Raw genomic sequence first — 20355 nt, forward strand, 5'->3', positions numbered from 1 at the left:
ATTCCGCCTATGCTCAAGCCCCATTGTTTCCAATGGGGCTTGTGCACGGCAGCGCGCGGGGCACAACGGGTGCACGCACCCATTCAATTGAATGGGACCCGCCGCCCCTTCCGCCCCGCGTGCACCCCTTGGCTTGAGCGCGTATGCTCAAGCCGTGTATGGCGCGCCCACTTATGGTGCGGGCGCACTGTACATGTATCTTCTTCAATGAAAGCTGTTCCTTTTTCAAAGTACTGCCTTTTCTGTTGCAAGAAGGGCTGCAATTAGGAGCCTGACAAATATCTCTCTCCCCTTCCGTTCCCCCTGCTATCCCAAAAGGGCTAGAGAGCATACCAAACCAGCCACAGACCCTTTCCCTGCTCTTGTGTAATGCCAGGTCTGTCAAAAATACAACGCACATAGTCTATGATCTCCTTCTGGACCAAGAGGCTGACCTGGCTTGTTTCACGGAGACCTGGCTGGGTGATGATAGCTCAGCCTCCTGGGCTCAGGCCTTACCAGCCGGGTTCTCCCTCAGTGAGCAGGTAAGGGGACGTCACTTTGGTCCATAAAGACAATCTTGCCTTGAGCAGGATACCTATCCGTAAGATGGACCACATCGAATGTGTTTGCCTCAGCTTAAAGACTAGTCACAATTGCTTAACAGACTCCCCCTAGCAGAGCTGCTGGTGGAATCACCTAGGCTTTTGGTCCTGGGCGACCGCAACATCTCCCTCGATGCCCCTCCTCAGCATGCGCAGGGATTGCCAGGGCCTAGATGCTGCTGCTTATTCTGCTGGTGCCCTTTGCGGGATAGGAAGGTATGCTCTGGGGGTTCAACGGACTCCCCTTCCTTCCCTCATTTCTTCCTTTGAGGAGACCGCAATGGAGCCCAAGGTGCAGAGCTGGACTCAGGAAGGAAAGGCAGGAAAGGAAGGATCTAATTTGGAAATATAGCTGCCCCTGTGTATCCTGTATGTTTGTTTGTGTGTATGTGTGTTTGCCTCTGCTGTTTTTATGGCTGGGAATGGAGCTGAGGACTGAGGAGAGAATAAAGGGTCAGTTTTGGGCAAATTCAGAACTTCTGTGCATCAAAGAGTCCAGTGTGTTGAAACAACAAATAATTTTAATGAGAACACATAGAAATTCAGTGTTCAAGCCAGAACTGCCCTCCCGAATTAAAAGAATATATTGAAACCCCAACACCTAAAACTCCTCCCTCTTCCAAACCGAGCCCCCACCTCCAATTCCCTCAGTCTCTGCCCCACAGGTAACAAGGCCCCCTTTGCCATTCCCACAAACTAGCCGTTTCTGTCAATACCTGCCCCCAACTTTCTTCAGCCAACATCCCCCACATTGCAAAAGCTATCACTGCCATAACTATTCTAGACAGCTCTAACAAATCCCAGCCCCCCATCTACCTAACCTATACCACGACCCACAATCCCCACCCAAATTTACAAACCAAAGTAACTATATTATTAGCAATTAAAACCTAAAAATAACAAAATACAACTTTAAAACACAAACACAGACATATCGACAGACAAAGCTTACAAACAAAATCACAACGGCCTTTTCTTAACACCACTGGATTGAAAATGTATTTTTTGTATTCATTATTGACAAAAATAATATTACTTCACTATTGGGATTTGTGTGGCTTTTCTCCTGTGTGGACTCTCTGATGTCTCACTAGGTCTGACTTCTGAGGAAAACCTTTCTCACAATGCTGGCATTTGAATGGCTTCTCTCCTGTGTGGATTCTCTTGTGTGTTACTAGGTGTGACCACTGAGAAAAACCTTTCTCACAATGCTGGCATTTGAATGGCTTCTCTCCTGTGTGGATTCTCTTGTGTGTTACTAGGTGTGACCACTGAGAAAAACCTTTCTCACAATGCTGGCATTTGTATGGCTTCGCTCCTGTGTGGACTCTCTGATGTCTCACTAGGTATGATTTCCAAGAAAAACATTTCCCACAATGCTGGCATTTGTGTGGCTTCTCTCCAGTGTGGACTCTCTGATGTGTTATTAGGTTTGACCTCCAAGAAAAACATTTCCCACAACCTTGGCATTTATGTGGCTTTTCTCCTGTGTGGACTCTCTGATGTTTCACTAGGCTAGATTTCAATGAAAAACATTTCCCACAATGTTGGCATTTGTATGGCTTTTCTCCTGTGTGGACTCTCTGATGTGCCACTAGGTGTGACTTCTGAGGAAAACACTTCCCACAGTGCTGGCATTTGTAAGGCTTCTCTCCTGTGTGGACTCTCTGATGCTTGACAAGGATTGACTTGTAAGCAATTTCTTTCCCACAATGCTGACATTTATGTGACTTCTTTCTTGTGTGGATTCTCTCATGACTGACAAGTGATTCTGTAAACAAGGAAAATGACAGACAAGACAATCTCAGTGTTAAGAGAAGATGTTACCCCAAGATTTAGCTCCACGTTCACCCCTCCCTATTTTAGATTAGATTAATAAAGTTGGTGTGAGTGACCTGAGCATGACACTGTTCTGGATGCCCCTAAATCCATATAATGATTGTATCTTTACTCATAGGAGCTACCAAAGAAGAGTTTGAGGGAACTTTGATGAGGGAATCAGTGGAAGCAGATAGTTAAAGGACTGTTGAAATAATATTCCATTAACCATGTGAAAAAATACTTTGATTGACAGGTGGTATCATATCCTGTGAGACTGCCATAGAGTCCTGAGTCAGAGCCCAAGGCATGATGCAAGGTAACTGCAGAAGTCACTTCATGCTGTTTGACTCCAGGAGATAACTCACAACCAGTATACAGCTCACATGCAGATTGGTGTGGATTGGATTGGAGTTGTGGGAGCAAGAGATGGTGAAGTTGATGAAAGTCAGAGTAGAGCTTGCAAATATTTGTATTATTTTGCAACTCAAGATAGAGAACCTCCAAGGATTTAAATGAAACCAATTGTGTTTCTGATTTATTTTTAAGTGAAAAGTGGTCAGTGCATTGCCAATATCTATGTCTGGATATTTGTTTCCATACTCTGCTGTGTTATTCTTGAGCTGCATCTGGGAGTGTCACCCTCAGATTGCGCTGTATATTGGCTTTTGAACGCAATAGGAATTCAGAGCCAAGAAGGACCCAAGAGCCGGTGTGCTAATCCATTTTGTCTTAGATATTTCCACCAAGCACCCATTGTATTCAATTTGGTTTCAAACCATTCTCTCCCCCAGGAATCTTTCTAAAATGATATAAACCTTTCTGAACACTTGGTTTCTGACCCCAAGAAACAATCACAGAATAAATATCTGCCCTGACTGGCTGTTCTTTGACATCAGTTCAATTAAAGACAGACAGTCTGTCGGTTTACATTGCTAAACACCTCACTACACTCACCAGCCCCACTTGCCATTAGAGTTACTGACTTCTCTCCCCTTTCTGGACCCTCAGCTATTGCAATCAAGATCCATCTCGGTAAAGTTTTACCATTAGCAAAGCCTCACACTTTTCACCCACCTTTGTTACTAGTTCTTGTGTGTGTGTGTGAACACCTATATCTGTATATGTGTGTATATTGCTTTTCCCCTAATAAAACATAAAAACCTATTTCAAATGCCTTTGGAGTTCTGTGTGCTTCCGGGCCTGATAGAGTTGAGCTGAATCCCAAGGTTACTTTTGCCCCAACCAAACTATATGTCTGCTTTCAGCTAAGTACCACATTCCCCTAAAAGCATAGCACTTTGGGTAACAAAGGGCCTCTGGAATCAACCATGGAGCTAAGCTCAGGTTGGAAAAGAAACATTAGAAGAAAAGCAGGTTTGTGTCCCCCTTTCCTCCCTTCATAGATATTACTCATAATTGCTTAATGGAACCCCTAAATATGTCTACAAACAAGGATTTGAGCCAATTCTCAGAAGTTATCTCAAACCAGTTCTTAAAATCTGTCAGGTTCATGGCTGCCTCCCAATCCCCAAGGCCCCTCTCCTTTGGTGTCTCTCCAATAGCGCCTCACTAAACTACAAATTCAAATATTCTACAGGATGCTGCTAACACAATTAAACTGCGCTTGAAAGGGATCTAGGACTCCAAGTAGATCACAAGTTGAACATGGGCCAACAGTGTGATGCGGCAGCTAAAAAGGCCAATGTGATTCTAGGCTGCATCAATACGAGTATAGTTTCTAGATCAAGGGAAGTAATAGTGCCACTCTATTCTGCTTTGGTCAGGCCTCACTTGGAATAATCCTGTGTCTGGTTCTGGGCTCCACAATTCAGTTGGAACATGCCCAGAGGAGGGCAACCAAAATGGTGAAGGATCTGGAAACCATCAAGCCCTATGAGAAGCACCTTAGAGAGCTGGGTATGTTTACCCTGGAGAAAAGAAAGTTAAGAGTGGATATGATATCCATGTTTAAATATTGGAAACGGTCATCATATTGAGGATTGAGCAACCTTGCTATCTGCTACTACAGAAAAAGGAGACACCACAGTGGATGCAAGCCACATAGAAAGAGGTTCCACCTAAACATTAGGAGGAAACTTGGGACAGTAAGATCTCTTCCACAGTGGAATATACTCCCTTAGAGTTTGGTGGAGTCCTCTTCTTTGGAGGTCTTTAAACAGAGGTGGATGGTGCTTGGAATGTGTATTCCTGCATGGCAGAAGTGGGTTGAACTGGATGGCCCTTGTGGTCTATACCACTCTATGATTCTATAATGCTAGTGGATTCCGGTTCCTTACCCACAGAGGCCACGTTCTCATAATTCTCCATCATTATATAATTATACATAAGCCTCTGCTTCTTCGTCAACAGTTTCCATTCGTCGTCAGTGAAATATACCGCCACATCCGCAAAGGTCACCTGCAACAGAAAATAGCCCTCATCCAGAGAGTGACTAAGCAAAAGGCGAGGAAAGCACATGGTGCATCCAAATATTTATTTCATCACTTCAGAATTCAGTCCAGGAAATAAACTTTAAATGCTGTCCTCAAGAAAAAAGCTACTGCCTTTGCGATCCATTTTGTCTTGAATCCTTTCAATATAATATACACTATGATTTAGGCCATGGCTGGGATACTGAGGATGGATTAGGATACTGACTATCCCAACAGTTACAGTACTCAAAAGAATTATGGTGCATTTAGCCATTTCTTGCCAAATTTTAGAACCAAATGTCATTATTAAAAAACATTTCTGGGAAGCAATCTGGACTTGAGGTCCACTGGGCCCACCCCATATTTAGATCCAGAGATGTTCTCCCACATCCCCCAACTTTTCACAGATTGGAAAAGCAATACACATGTGGAAAAGCAATCCAGAAGGCGGTCGAGATGGCCAAAGTTGTTTATGAGGAAGAACACACAAGCTAGGAAGGGCACAGCAGTTTGCTTTAACTTCAGCCTCCTGGGAAGGGCAATACCCTGCTTCCTTCCTTCCTCTCCTCTCCCCACTTTTGAGTTGATGGGGGGCAAACTGAATGGCACTCAGGAACTGAAGTGAGCTGAGAAGGGGGAAAGTGGGAGGATAAGAGAGCAACCAGGACATTTTTAAAAGTCCCTGAAGAAGTGGGGTGACAGAAGATTAACCAGGACTGTCTCTGCTAAATTGGAAGAGTATGTTCTCCACTTGCTTTCATGAACTGGCCCAGCAGTGACACAGGTGAAAGTAATAGTCAAGAACCTCAACTCACCAAAGAGTTCTTGTATCTCTGCATCCTCTTTCTGTTGAAGCCCATCTCCCTCCGCTTGGCCTCTGTGTCGGCCATCAGGTGGGCAGGGGTCCTGGTGGTCTTGCACTTGGGTCACTTCCAGCAAAAAGTGTCCCAAAGATGTGTCCAAGGGTTCCTGCGAAAAGAGACCAGAGATTCAAAAAAGGACACAAAATGGATCTCCTATAAAGAATTAATCCAAATAGACAGAACTGGTTATAGAGTAAAGACATGAGAAGATCCTAATGATCAGGGTAATGATCTTTCATGGTTCTTTGACAGACAATTTAGAGAGCTCTTCCTAATGGATAAAAAACAATATGGTATTGATAAATTAGACTCTGATCTAGAACAGGAAATAATGTTGACTAAAGAGAACAGCATCCTGCTGGTGAGATACACAAGTGACATATGCCTCCTTTGGGCCATTGCAGAGGTGGGTATCCCCTTCCTCCCTGTGCTTCAAACAAAGCCCCCTGGACCTAGCATAGATTCACTGCAGCTCCCCTACACAACAGATACTCCATGACTTATTAGAGTGGTGAAGGATGAGGGGATGGGGAATTGGAGAGGGCCCTGGTTATGTCCCCGTAGATAGATGTGAAATGAGTGCATCATAAATAAATAAATAAAACATCTGCTGAAACCTCCAGAGGTCCCCAGTGCTTTTCCCCATCAGCAGCCCCTTCTCCAAGAAGGCTGCATCCACACTGCAGAAATAAGACACTTTGACACCGCTTTAAACACTCAGCGCTATGGAATCCTGGGCTTTTACCTTTAGAACTGGATTATTTCTGCAGTGCAGATACAGCCTGAGTTGGTTGTAAAAGGGCAGAAGCACCAAATAACGGTTTTCCTTTAAAAAAAAAAAAAGCAATCTGCTTATCTGTCTAATCCTTATTTTTGTTGTTCTTGTTTGTTTCTATGTTTATTTTGTCCTATGAAATGGTCTGGTCAGTCAGCTTCCTTCTTGCCTGAAAATCTCTTAATAAGGAAACTGGGGAGACTTTTAAAACCTCCCAAAGGAGCCAATTTTGGCCTTTTATGGGGGAGTAGCCTCCTCTCAGTAGCCATACAAAGCCCAATGTTTGCAAACAATAACAAGGCTTCTATTAAAACTATCCTTTCCATTTCTGATCCCTTTTAAAACCCTTGTTCCCCAGAAGGAGCACAACTGTATGAGACACACAAAAGACACACAAAGAGACACACTGTTTTCCTTTTGGCCCAAGGAGCCTGGCCTCCTTCTGACTCTGGAGCCTCAGGAGAGAAAGAGAGGCCTCTGTTCAACTGAGGCTCAGAGAAGGTTCCGGAACATTATTCCCCAGACTCACAAGTGGCACAAAATGGCCATAAGAACACAAAATTGGATTCCATCCAATCAGGGCCAGGGATGATGGGAGCAACGGGGACTCCAGCCAATTAGGGCCAAGGATGGTGGGAGGGACAGGGACTCCAGCCAATCAGAGCCAAGGATGTTGGGAGGGACTGGGATTCCATCCAATCAGGGCCAAGGATGGTGGGAGGGACTGGGGTTCCGTCCAATCACGGCCAGGAATGGTGGGAGGGAGGGGATTCCAGCCAATGGCAGCCGTCAGAGTGTCCTCAGGAGTCAATCATGTGTAAAATACATATCATAAAAACATCACAAAGTATAAATTTCCAATTACAGTAATCGCAGGGCAGTTATGCTGTTATGACCGGAAGTAAATGTATACACAGTTATGGTTATATATACATGCTGATGTTGACCAGAACATGGGGGTGTATACATGCGCAGGTGCATCCATGTGCATTCATATGTGCCCACATATTTCTCCATGCATTTGCTTATGTTTAAATTGTACACAAGTAGAAGAGTATATATAAATGTGTGTGTTTATTCTAGCCAGATGCAACAAATCCCAACCCCCATCTACCTAACCCATACCATGACCCACAATCCCCAGCCAAATTTACAACCCAAAGCAATTATCTTTACTATTAGCAATTAAAACCTAATCTTAACGAAATACAACCTTAAAACATAAACAGACATATGGACAGAGAAACCTTACAAGCAAAATCACAAGGGCCTTTTCTTAGCAACACTGGATTGGAAATATAATCTTTGCATTCCTTACTGACAAAAATAATGCTGGTTCACTACTGGGATTTTTGTGGCTTCTCTCCTGTGTGGACTCTCTGATGTGTCAATAATAAGGATAATAATAATAATAATTTTTATTTATAACCCACTTTTCCAAAAATAGATCAAAGCGGGGTACAGCAAAGGAAAAAAATGTAGCACAATATGCAATATAAAAACATACAGTATAAAAACATCATAAAATAACCCAATACTTTAAAACACTATAAAATCTACAACAAGCGATAAAACCAAAGAAGACAAACTAACTAGTTAGAACCATTGCATATCAGGGGAGAACAGCATGTAATCAGGGCGCATGGGCGAAAGCCTGTCGGAAGAGAAAGGTCTTTAATTCCTTCCTAAAACGATCAAGGGAGGTGAAGGAGCTTGACTTCATAGAAAAACATTCCCCACAATGCTGGCATTTGTATGGCTTCTCTGCTGTGTGACTTTTCTGATGTGTCATTAGGTATGACTTCAAATGAAAACACTTCCCACAATGCTGGCATTTGTATGGCTTCTCTCCCGTGTGGACTCTCTGATGCCTAACTAGGACTGACTTTGATAATATTATATGTACTTATATATTCTTCTATATATTATACTTATACAGGCTGCCCTTCTTAAACATGGATTTTTAATAGCATCCACAGCCAGAAAAAGTTCCACAACAATATAAATATAAAATATCAAACCTTGATTTTCCAGTTTTTATTAGGGACTCCATTTTGCTCTCTCATTATAGTCAATGGGACTTGAACATCCACGTATTTTGTTATACAATGGGGATCTTGGAACCAAACCCCGGCCTACAACAAAGGTCCACTCTGTGTGTGTGTGTGTGTGTGTATATGTGTGTGTATATATATTATCATCATATATAATCCATAGATCTATATCTATATCTATATTTCACATTAAAACCCATCAATAGTTTTTCCAGCAAGCCTGGAGTTTTTGGCGCATGCGCAAAAGCCTCCTACAGCGCCATCTGCTGTCCAGCAAAAAGTTTGCGTGGAAAGGCCCTGTGGCGAATAGAGCCTCAAGCTGACCAATGAAAAGGCAGCTAGAGCTCAGCCAATCAGGTGCTGGCTGAGAAGAGGGAAAACCAACCGGTGGCTGTCAGTTGGAGAAGACTGACAGTTGGGACTTTTGATCTGAGGGGAAGGCTCTAGCCAAGGCAGTGTGAGGGCTTGGGTTGTTAGCAGTCCTCCTGAGGGACTGGAAACGGGGTTTTCCTTGAGTCCAAAGGAAAGGACTTGGGTTGCAAACAGACTCTAGGAAAGAGAGGGATGAGTTGCGTACCTTAACTGTGTCGATAGTCTATGGGGCTTGGGCCCTAGAAGGGAATTTGGTAGCACTAATTATTTATTCATATTGAACAAGCTTTGAAACGAGTTATATTTATTCCATCCTGTATTACAATAAGCCTTCGTTTTTATTTTAAACATCACTTGGATCGTGGTTAGGGTTGCCATAAGTCAGGACCTCCAAACCGGGACAAATGTAGGACAAATGTAGGATACAGTTTTAATAAATGGAGGACAGGCGAAAAAATTGATGATTTTTAAAAAATGTTAATATAAATGCATGTTTCTTAGGCATGATCAAAATGGAGGACATTTTGAAATTTGACAGAAGAGGACATGTCCTGGAAAAGGAGGAGGATGCCTGGTCACCTTGTCTCTGGTCCAAAAGACACTGCAGAAATAAAACAATGCTGGACTGAAATGCCCAGAGTTCCTCACCAAAGCTGCAGCCACACTGAGGAAATAATCCAGTTTGAGAGTGAATTAACTGTCCTGGGTTAGTGCTGGGAATGCTGGGAATTGTAGTACACTGTGGCCCCAGAGCTATCTCTGACAGGAAGTCCCATAACCCTCCAAACGTAGTTGAACTGCAGTGCCCAGAATTCCTCACCAGGTGCATCCACACACTGAAGAAATGGTCCAGTTTGAGACTGCTCAGGGCTGGGAATCCTGGGAATTGGAGTCTATTGTGGCCTCAGAGCCATGACTGACAGAGAAGTCTCAATGTCTCCCAAACACTAGCATTCCCAGGATTCCCTAGCATTGAGTTAAAGCAGTCTCAAAGTGGGTTATTATTCCTGCAGTCTGTGAGAGAGATATAAAAGCTAGGGATTGGAGTCATTCATTAACTCACAAAAGGAGGATGTCTGTGTCTAAAACACACTGCTTTGACTGCCAGGGCTCAGTGCTATGGAATCCTGGGAATTGTAGTCTATTGTGGCCTCAGAGCCATCTCTGACAGAGAAGTCTCAATGTCTCCCAAACACTAGCATTCCCAGGATTCCCTAGCACTGAGTTAAAGCAGTCTCAAAGTGGGTTATTACTCCTGCAGAGTGTGAGAGAGATAGAAAGGCTAGGGACTGGATTCATTCATTAACTCACAAAAGGAGGATATCTGTGTCCAAAACACACTGTTTTGACTGCCAGGGCTCAGTGCTATGGAATCCTGGGAATTGTAGTTTATTGTGGCACCAGAGCTCTCCAACAGAGAAGGCTAAAAATGCCTCACAGACACCAGACTTCCAGAGCATTGAGCCCTGGCAGTCAAAGTTAGAAAAAATACACAGGGGCAACATAAATATTGAAAATGGCCACGCACCTCCTCCTCCTCCTCCTCTTCCTCCTCCTCCTCCTCCTCCTCTCCTCGGTGCCAAAGGAAATGGCCCTCTCCCCACTGCTGCCTTGCTGGGACCAAACAGAGGAGGAGCGCCTCTTCCTGAGTCTGGCAACCTCCAACAAGCCTCGAAGATAATTCCCCAAACGTTTGGCCAAAACTCACCAAATCCCCCCGTATCTCACCAAATATTCAGTCAAAATCCCTGAAAAGTCCCTGTAATGTTAATATGGCAATAAACCGTAGCCCTAATTGAATAAAAATAATTGGAACTTATTTCAACTCTCAAAATTACCATTAAAACCAAGCACCAAAATCACACCAAAGGCTCTGAAAAGTACCCATTTTGGTGTGAAAGTCACCAGATTGGCAACAGACCGGGAGTCAAGGAGGAAACCGTACAGGGACGCCCCCTAGTGGTGAAAAACCGGGAATGTCCCGCCGGCAGGAGGGTTATGGCAACCCTACTCATGGTGAGGTTAAAAACAGCAACGCTACCTATAGTTTAAAATCTTTGGTGTGCCTCACACATATTTTGGTGGCAGTGGTGGGATAACAAAAGTCCCAAACACCTGCCACAATAGAAAGGTTAACCCTCACAGGCCCAAACTCCTGAGGTGAGTTTTGGGTCCTAAGGCTGGGAGTATTGGTAGTGTGCTTTGCTTTACTCTGCCCAGAGACAATGCCCAGAGAGTGGAATCGCTGGACAGATGGGGAGGCCCAGTACCTCTATCACTGTCTGGAGAGGAATGTGGACCTGGACCTCATAATGGGGTACACATCCCACCCTAAGAGGGCAAACTACTCCAAGATTGCCAGAAAGATGAGGAGAAGAGGTCTGAGACGTCACAGAAGCAGGTGGCCTCCAAAGTGAAGGTGATGAGGACAGCCTTCTATCTTGCCATGCACGAGCATGGCAACAGCTGCGCACCATGACACAAATCTCCGGTTTTTTTATGAGATGTGGTATCTCTGGATGCTGGCTGGGGGTCCTATACTGGACCTCAATGCCACTGTGGGTGAGTCTTGCTTGTTGACATTTCCTGTACTGGGGTGCTATGATTGGTTGTCTTGAGGCACCTGAGCTCATTTCTGCACTTGTGTCTCCTGTTCCTCTTTCCTCCGCACAGAACACCTGGGGAGGCAACACAGGGCGGCCATGCGGAGTCCACCTCGCCCAGAGGAGGAAGACAATGGGAGTCCACGGCATCACCCTAAAGGTTGGCTTATGAATATATACTGTATATATATATGTACACACACACACACACATATACACACACACACAGAGTTAATATATATACATATATTATATATATATATATATATATACACACACATTTATGTATATATAAAATATAATTATATATACATACACATATGTATGTAAGTACGTGTGCGTGAAGATGCACACGTTCAGACAGATATCTATGGTTATGTATGCAAAGACATGTTCTATGCAAGATTTATGTTTAGAGACTTGCAACGGTTATGAGTTGCCTTCAGGCACTGGAGCTCATTTCTGCAGCCACTAGGTGTTCAGATTAAGGTATAAGTCTGAGTGCACTTAGATAGAGATGCCTCCACGTATATACATATATGCACACATCCATCTATTGTTGTCCATTGTTCTGGTTCGTTGTTCCAGGTGATGCTGAAGAAGAGGCCCTGCCTCCAGCGGAACCAGAGGCTGCAGGCAATGAGCGAGAGGGACTCCTTGCCCAATGCATTGCTCACCTGGAGGTCCAGCACCAGGAAGGTCAGTTCCCCACCTTCACAAAGGCCCCATTCCCACTTGGCCCTGTTTATTTGTTCCTTTCCATGATTTTCCCGTTCCTCTATAGTTATAGATTTATTTATATCATGTGCCCATCTTACCATGCTGTGTTTAATAATTTCATCTTCTAAATCTCTTTCTTTGAATAGTTTATAATATTTGGATATGTGTTTACCTTTTTTGTCATCATAATTTTATCTATTTCATTTTTATCCATCGTTAACTCAGGAGCTTTATTATCTGCCTTAAAACGATTGTTTAATTAGTTGTATAAAAACCAATCCTTCATGTTTCCTCTTTCGTTAACTTCTTCCGTAGATTTCATATTGTATTTTCCTTCTGGTGTTTTGTTCATTAAATCTCCATATCTTAGCCATGAAGTATCTTTGTCCTTTGTTCTATTGTAATAGCCTTCTTGCAGTGACACCCAAAATTGATGTCTCATTTTATACCATACTTTAAGCAATGATCTTCTTATAACATGATGGTTAAAAGCATTATTATATTTTGGTTTTGTATGCCACATATATGCATGTATACCAGTATTCAGGTTAGCTTTTTCTATATTCAATAAAGTCTTGTTTTCTAATTTGAACCATTCTTCTAACCATTTGAAACAAGCTGCATAATAATACAGCTTAAAGTTTGGTAAGTTACATCCCACCTTGAAACAAAGATCATTTACTAAGGCAACCATAACAGTTTCGACTCCGTATCCCATCCTGAGGCCAGTTTGAAATGGGTCCAGATAATCTGTTTCATCCAAGACCGCTTGGAGATGAAGAGCAACTGCCCTCAAAATTATGCTGGTTAGAAATGGAAGATGGGAGACTGGTCTGTAATTGTTCATGTCCAAGGGATCTAGGGAGGGCTTTTCCAGAAAGGGCCGTAGCACCGCTTCTTCTAAGCATGATGGAAAATAGCCCTAACTAAGAGATGCATCTATGATATATCTCAGGTGATATAAAAAGGGCAAATGTCGGGAGGACAAGTTCTCCTCTTCACACTTAAAAGGAGCTTGTCCACATCCTCAGTACTCAGATTCAAATTGATCCAGTATGATCTTACTCATGGACACCTCACTTATAGCCTCTGCAATAATGCTGATGTCCAATTTGGCTCTTATCTGAGAGATATTATCTGTGAAATAGTCATTTAAAGTATCATAGTGAACTGTGGAAGGCTCTAATAATGGGTTCCAGGAGGAAGGTGCCTAATCAGGTCCCAGATCTCCACCACCCCCCCCCCCCCCCCGACTTCAGCAGTCCCTTTATGCTTCTCTTCCCTTGGCACTTTCATTCCTTTATTCCTTCCTTCTCCTCTTTTAACATACATTGCTTCAAGGGGGTCCAAGGCCCTTTCAGCATGATCCCAGAACCATGAGATTCCCCCAAATGAATGAGGGCTCTCCCCACTTCCCGCCCTCAGAGCAGCTTCAGGGGCTGAGAGTCTGCATGCACAGATGCCCCAAAGACCCCTTCTCAGCATGCGCAGGGATTGTAAGGCCTTTGCTGCTGCTGCTTATTCCGCTGGCGGCCTTTGGAAGAAGGGAAGGACTACGGCCTTTTTTCCTTCCTTCCGGAATGGAGCCCAAGCTGCAGAGCTGGACTCAGGAGGGAAAGGCTGGGAAGGCTCTGCTTTGTACATATAGCTCTGTCTCTCTGAGTATATATGTGTGTTTGCCTCTGTTTTTATGTCTGGGAATGGAGCTGAGGGCTGAGGAGAGAAGAAAGGGTACATTTTGTGTAAATGCAGAATTTCTGTACATCAATGAGTCCAGTGTGTTGAAACAACAAAAACTTTATTGCAAACACATAATCAGAAATTCAGCGCTTAAATCAGAGCTGCCCTCCCCAAACCAAACATTAAAACCCCAAAACCTAAAACATCACCCTCTTCCAAACCTAACCCCCCCTCCAATTCCCACAGTCTATGCCCCACAGATAACAAGGCCCCCTTTGCCCTTCCCAGAAAATAGCCCTTTCTGTTAATGCCTGTCCCAAACTTTCTTCAGCCAACATCCCACAAATTCCAAATGCCATCATTCCCATAACTGTTCTAACCAGCTGGAGCCAATGCCACCCCTCTGTTTAACTAACTTATTCCACCACCCATAATCCCCACTCAAATTTATAAACTAAAGCAATAATCTATACTAATGGCAATTAAAACCTCAACTCAACAAAATATAACTGAAAAACATAAAGAGACATATGGACACACAAACCTAACACACGAAATCACAAGGGCCTTTTCTTATCACCACAGGATTTAAAATATATTCTTTAATATTGCTTATTGACAAATATAATGTTAGTTCATTTCTGGGATTTGTGTGGCTTCGTTCCTGTTTGGACTCTCTGATGTCTCACTAGGCTTGATTTCGATGAAAAACATCTCCCACAATGTTGGCATTTGTATGGATTCTCTCCTGTGTGGACTCTCTGATGTGCCAATAGATATGACTTGGAAGAAAAACATTTCCCACAATGCTGGCATTTGTTTGGGTTCTCTCCTGTGTGGACTCTCTGATGTCTCACTAGGTCTGACTTTGAATAAAAACATTTCCCACAATGCTGGCATTTGTATGGCTTCTCTCCTGTGTGGACTCTCTGATGTTTCACTAGGTCTGACTTTGAATAAAAACATTTCCCACAATGCTGGCATTTGTATGGCTTCTCTCCTGTGTGGACTCTCTGATGTGCCAATAGGTATGACTTTGAAGAAACACATTTCCCACAACGCTGGCATTTGTAAGGCTTCTCTCCTGTGTGGATTCTCTGATGTCTCACTAGTTCTGACTTCCAAGAAAAACATTTCCCACAATGCTGGCATTTGTATGGCTTCTCTCCTGTGTGGACTCTCTGATGTGCCAATAGGTTTGACTTTGAAGAAAAACATCTCCCACAACGCTGGCATTTGTATGGCTTCTCTCCTGTGTGGACTCTCTGATGTCTCACTAGTTCTGACTTCCAAGAAAAACATTTTCCACAACACTGGCATTTGTATGGCTTCTCTCCTGTGTGGAATCTTTGATGCATGACTAGGACTGACATGTAAGCAAAATATTTCCCACAGTGCTGGCATTTATGTGGCTTCTTTCTTGTGTGGACTTTCTCATGACTGACAAATTCTTCTGTAAAAGAGGACAATGACAGGCAAAACTGAATATTATTGTTAAGAGAGGAAAGTGTTACCCCAAGATTCAGCCCCACGTTCACCCCTCTCTATTTGAGATTAAATTAATAGAATTGGTGTGAATGACCTGAGCATGACCCTGTTTTGGATGTCCCCAAATCCAAATAATGACTGTATTCTTACTCATAGGAGCTACCAAAGAAGTGATTGAAGGGGAACTGCCATGAGGAAATCAGTGGAAGGAGATAATCAGGCAGTTAAAAAATATTCCCTTAAATGTATATAAAACTATTTTAATTGAAAAGTGGCATCATTTCCTGTGAGACTGCCATAGAATGCTGAGTCAGAATCCAAGGCATGATGGAAGCTAACTGCAGAGGATGCTGCATGCTGTTTGGCACCAGGATATGACTCACAGCCAATACAGTATATAGCTCACATGCGGATTGGTGTGGGTTGGAGTTGGGTGTGTAAGAGATTGTGAAATGGATAGAAGTCAGAGAGGAGAGTTGGTAAATATTTGTTTTATATTGCAACTCAAGATAAAGAACCTCTAAGGACTTGGAGGAAATCAACTGTGTCTGTGAGTTATTTTTAAGTGTGGAAAGTGGTTTGTGCATTGCCAATGCCTATATCTGGAGATTTGCTTCTGTACTCTGTTATGTTATTGTTGAGCTCTGGGAGTGTCGCCTTCAGACTGTGCTATACACTGGCTTGTGAATCGGATCAGAATTCAGATCCAAGAAGGACCTAAGAGCCAGTGTGACAATCCTGTTTGGCTGAAGTATTTCACCAAGCACCCATTGCACTTATTTCAGTTTCAGACAATTCTTTCCCCACCCAGGAAACATCCTAAAACAATTTAAACCTTTTTGAATGCTCGGTTTCTGCCCCCAAGCAACGACTTCAGTATAAATATCAGCCCCAACTGGCTGTTCTTTAGTTTCAGTCCACTTGCAGACAGATAGTCCATTGGTGTACATCTCACTACACTCGCCAGCCCCACTTGCCACAGGACTTACTAACTTCTCTCCCCTTTCTGGACCTTCAGCAATTGGAATCAAGATCCATCTAGGTAATGTATTACCATTTGCAAAGCCTCAAAGTATTCGCCACTCCCACCTTTGTTTCTCAGTTCTTGTGTGTATGCGTGAACACCTATATGTGTATATGTCTATGCATGCGTGTATTTTGCTTTTCCCCTAAATAAAACACAAAAAACTATTTGAAATGCCTCTGGAGTTCTGTGTGCTTCTGGACCTGGTATAGTTGGGATGAATCCTGAGGTCACTGTTGCTTCAATCTCTCCTTTGAGCTAAGGATGAAATTCCCCTAAAAGCATAACACTTGTTGGTCTCCTCCCCAGACTCCAGCATTTCGAGTGACAAAGGGCCTCTGGAATCAACCACAGAGCTAAGCAAACTTAGGTTGGAAAAGAAACATTAGAGAAAAAGGAGTTTTTGTGTTACTCTTTCCTCTCTTCATAGACATTGCTCATAATTGCTAAATGGAGTCCTTAATATGTAAGAAACCAAGGGCCTGATTTCAAAATCAGTTCTTTAGTTCAGTGCTCTACATGGGGCTACCTTTGTCCCAAGTTCGGAAGCTTCAATTAGTTCAAAATGCTGCACCAAATTGGTCACCGGAACATCTAGGTCAGACCATATAACACCAGTTCTAAAATCTCTATATTGGCTGCCAATTAGCTTCCAGGTGAAATACACAGTGATGGTTATTACTTTTAAAGCCCTACATGGCTTGGGCCCGAGCTTCTTGAGGGAAGGCCTCTCCCTACACAATATGCCCCATACTCTCAGAACATCTGGGAAGACTTTATTAGATTACCCAAAGGTCAGGCTAAGAACAACTTCCCACAGAGCGTACATAGCCATGGCCCCCAAGTTATGGAACAACTTGCCGGAGGAGATCTGTCTTATCACCACCTTGGATGCTTTCAAGAAAGCACTTAAGACGGATCTTTTCTGGCAGGCTTACCCACCCGACCTCTTCTAAAGAACTTAAGGGAAAAACCACTTCTGATTGCAATTGTGCATTTTATACGATGTTTTTATTTGTCCCTAACTGAGTTTTAAGCAACTTGTTTTTTTACTGTGTGCAAATTGGATGCTATTGTTGTTTTGTGGCTATTTTACAGGTAAATACAAATAAAACCTATTATTATTATCTGTCCGGTTGGTGGCTGCCTCCCAATCCCTAAGGCCTCTCTCCTGGCCCTTCCCAGAGGTCCCTTCCTGTCCACACAGAGCTAGGCGATCCTGGCTTTGCTCCTGCCTTCCCCTCCTGGCTCCCAGAGGCTTGATCCCCTTCCCTTTCTCCCTCCACTCTCCAACCTTCCCTCATGCCCATCTGCACTGCTTTACCATTTCACCTTCAGCATCTCTTTCCTGCCTTTCTGTTTTTCACATTCCTTCCATCTCTCTATCACAGACAGAGTGTGTGTGATGCATAAACGGGACACTTTGAGTCCCATTTGTTGAGAAAGGCAGGATAATCAATATACAAATAACTCATTGGGAAAGGCAAAGCAAGGGGTCTGGGACCTGGTTTCTGATATTAGTGAGGGTCAAGTGCCAGGGAGGAGCCTTAAAACAGCTTTAAGACATCTCCAAGACTGGGATGGATTACTGTTGGGGTTTGGGGGGGGGGGGGTATATTGGACCCCAGGAGATCTCAGAGCGGAGGTGGGGGCTGTTTTGCCACTGTTGGGCCCTCTCTGATCCACTGCAGGGCCAAGGGAGCCTTTTTCACATGAAGCCTCTCCAGAGCCTCAAAAGGCTGGAAGAGGGGCCACAAAAGCCAAGAAACTTACTCAGGAATGGGCTGAGGACTATTTAGGGGCAAAAAGAATTAATCTCCATGGGTCCTTCCCACAAAATTCCAGAACTGGCAGTTTAGGATTGGATACTGAGAATCCTTACAAAGTGGAGAACAATAGTGCCTCACTAAAACTAGAAATTCCAAGATTCCACAGGAAGTTGTTATGACAATTAAATTACGTGTGAAAGGGAACTAGGAATGGTAGTAGAGCACAAGTTGAACATGTGTCAACAGTGTGATGCAGCAGCTAAAAAGGCCAATGTGATCCTAGGCTGTATCAATAGGAGTGTAGTGTCAAGATCAAGGGAAGTAATAGTGCCACTCTATTCTGTTTTGGTCAGGGCTCACTTGCAATAATCCTGTGTCCTGTTCTGGGCACTACAATTCAAACAGATGTTGAGAAGCTGGACCATGTCCAGAGGAGGGAAACCAAAATGGAGAACGGTCTTGAAACCATGCTCTCTGAGGAACGACTTAGGGAACTGGGTATGTTTAGCTTGGAGAAGAGAAGGTTAAGAGTGGATATGACAGCCCTGTTCAAATATTTGAAGAGATGTCATATTCAGGATGGAGCAGGCTTGCTTTCTGCTACTCCAGAGAAAAGGACATGGAACAATGGATGCAAGCCACAGGGACAAGAGATTCATCTTAAACTTCAGGAGGAACTTCCTCACAGTAAGAGCTCTTCAAAAATGGAATATACTCCCTCAGAGTTTGGTGGAGTCTTTCTTTGGAGGTCTTTAAACCGAAGCGGGATGGCCATCTCTTGGGGTGCTTTGAATGTCTATTCCTGCATGGCAGAAGATTGAACCAGATGATCCTTGTGGTCTATTTCAACTCTTTGATTATATCATTCTAAAGTAGAATCATAGCGCTCTGACAGTAAATTATGAAACGGCCCTCAGTCTTCATAGAAAGGAGAATGGATTCAGGTTCCTTACCCACAGAAGCCACATTCCCATAATTCTCCATCATCACATAACTGTACATAAGTCTCTGTTTCTTCGTCAACAGTTTCCATTCGTCCTCAGTGAAATATACAGCCACATCTGCAAAGGTCACCTGCAACAGAAAATAGCCCTCATCCAGAGAGTGACTAAACAAAAGAGGAGGAAAGCACATGGTGCATTGCAAATATTGTTTCAACAATTCAGAATTCAGTCCAGGAAATAAACTTTAAATTCTGCAAACAAGCAAAAAGTGTCTCAATCCTTTCAAAATAATATACAATTTGATAAACAGTATAATTTAGGCCATGTCTGATATATTATTGATTGATTAGGATACTGACTATCACAACATTGTATAGTACATTTAGTCACCAATGAATTATAGTGCATTTAGCCATATCTCACCTAATTTCAGAGGCATATTTCCTTTTTAAAAAACAGTTCTGGGGAGTCCTCTGGGCTTGGGGCCACTAGGCTCACCCTCAATTTAGGTCCAGAGATATTCCTCCATATCCCCCAGCATTTTACAGATGGGGAAAGGAAGACACATGTGGCTAAGCAACACCAGAAGGGGGTCAAGATGGCCAAAGTTGTTAATGATAAAGATCACACAAGCAAGGAAGGGTACCGCAGTTTGCTTTTGCCTCCAACTCCTGACAAGGACAAGACCCTGACTCCATCCTTCCTCCTATCTTCCCTCTTTTAAGTTGATGGGATGCAGACTCTTTTGAACTTGGAACACATTTTGCAGCAACTGAACTGACCTGAGGAGAATGGGGAATGTGGGAGGAGGAGAGTGAAACAGGACATTTTCAAAGCCCCTGAAAAAATGAGGTGACAGAGGATTACCCAGGACTCTTTCTGCCAAACTGGGACAGTATGTTCTCCGCTTGCTTTCATGAGCCGGCCCAGACATAGATAAAACTAATAGTAAGGATGGCAACTTACCAAAGAGCTGTTGTACCTCAGGAGCCTCTTTCTTTTGGAGCGCAACTCCCTCCGCTTGGCCTCTGTTTCGGCCATCAGGTGGGCAGGGGGTCCTGGTGGCCCTGCACTTCCAGCAAGAGAGGCCCCAAAGCCGTGTCCAAGGAGTCCGAGATGAAGTTCCTGAGAAAAGGGACCAGGGTTAGGATTGGCTTGGCAAGAAACCCTGCAGCACTCAAAGACACAGAGAACAGCATCCTCCTCGTGACATATGCAGGTGACAT

Source organism: Sceloporus occidentalis, unplaced genomic scaffold (genome assembly GCF_023333645.1).
Source record: "Sceloporus occidentalis isolate IW3139 unplaced genomic scaffold, rSceOcc1.0.p SCAF_281, whole genome shotgun sequence".
Classification (NCBI taxonomy): Eukaryota; Metazoa; Chordata; class Lepidosauria; order Squamata; family Phrynosomatidae; genus Sceloporus; species Sceloporus occidentalis.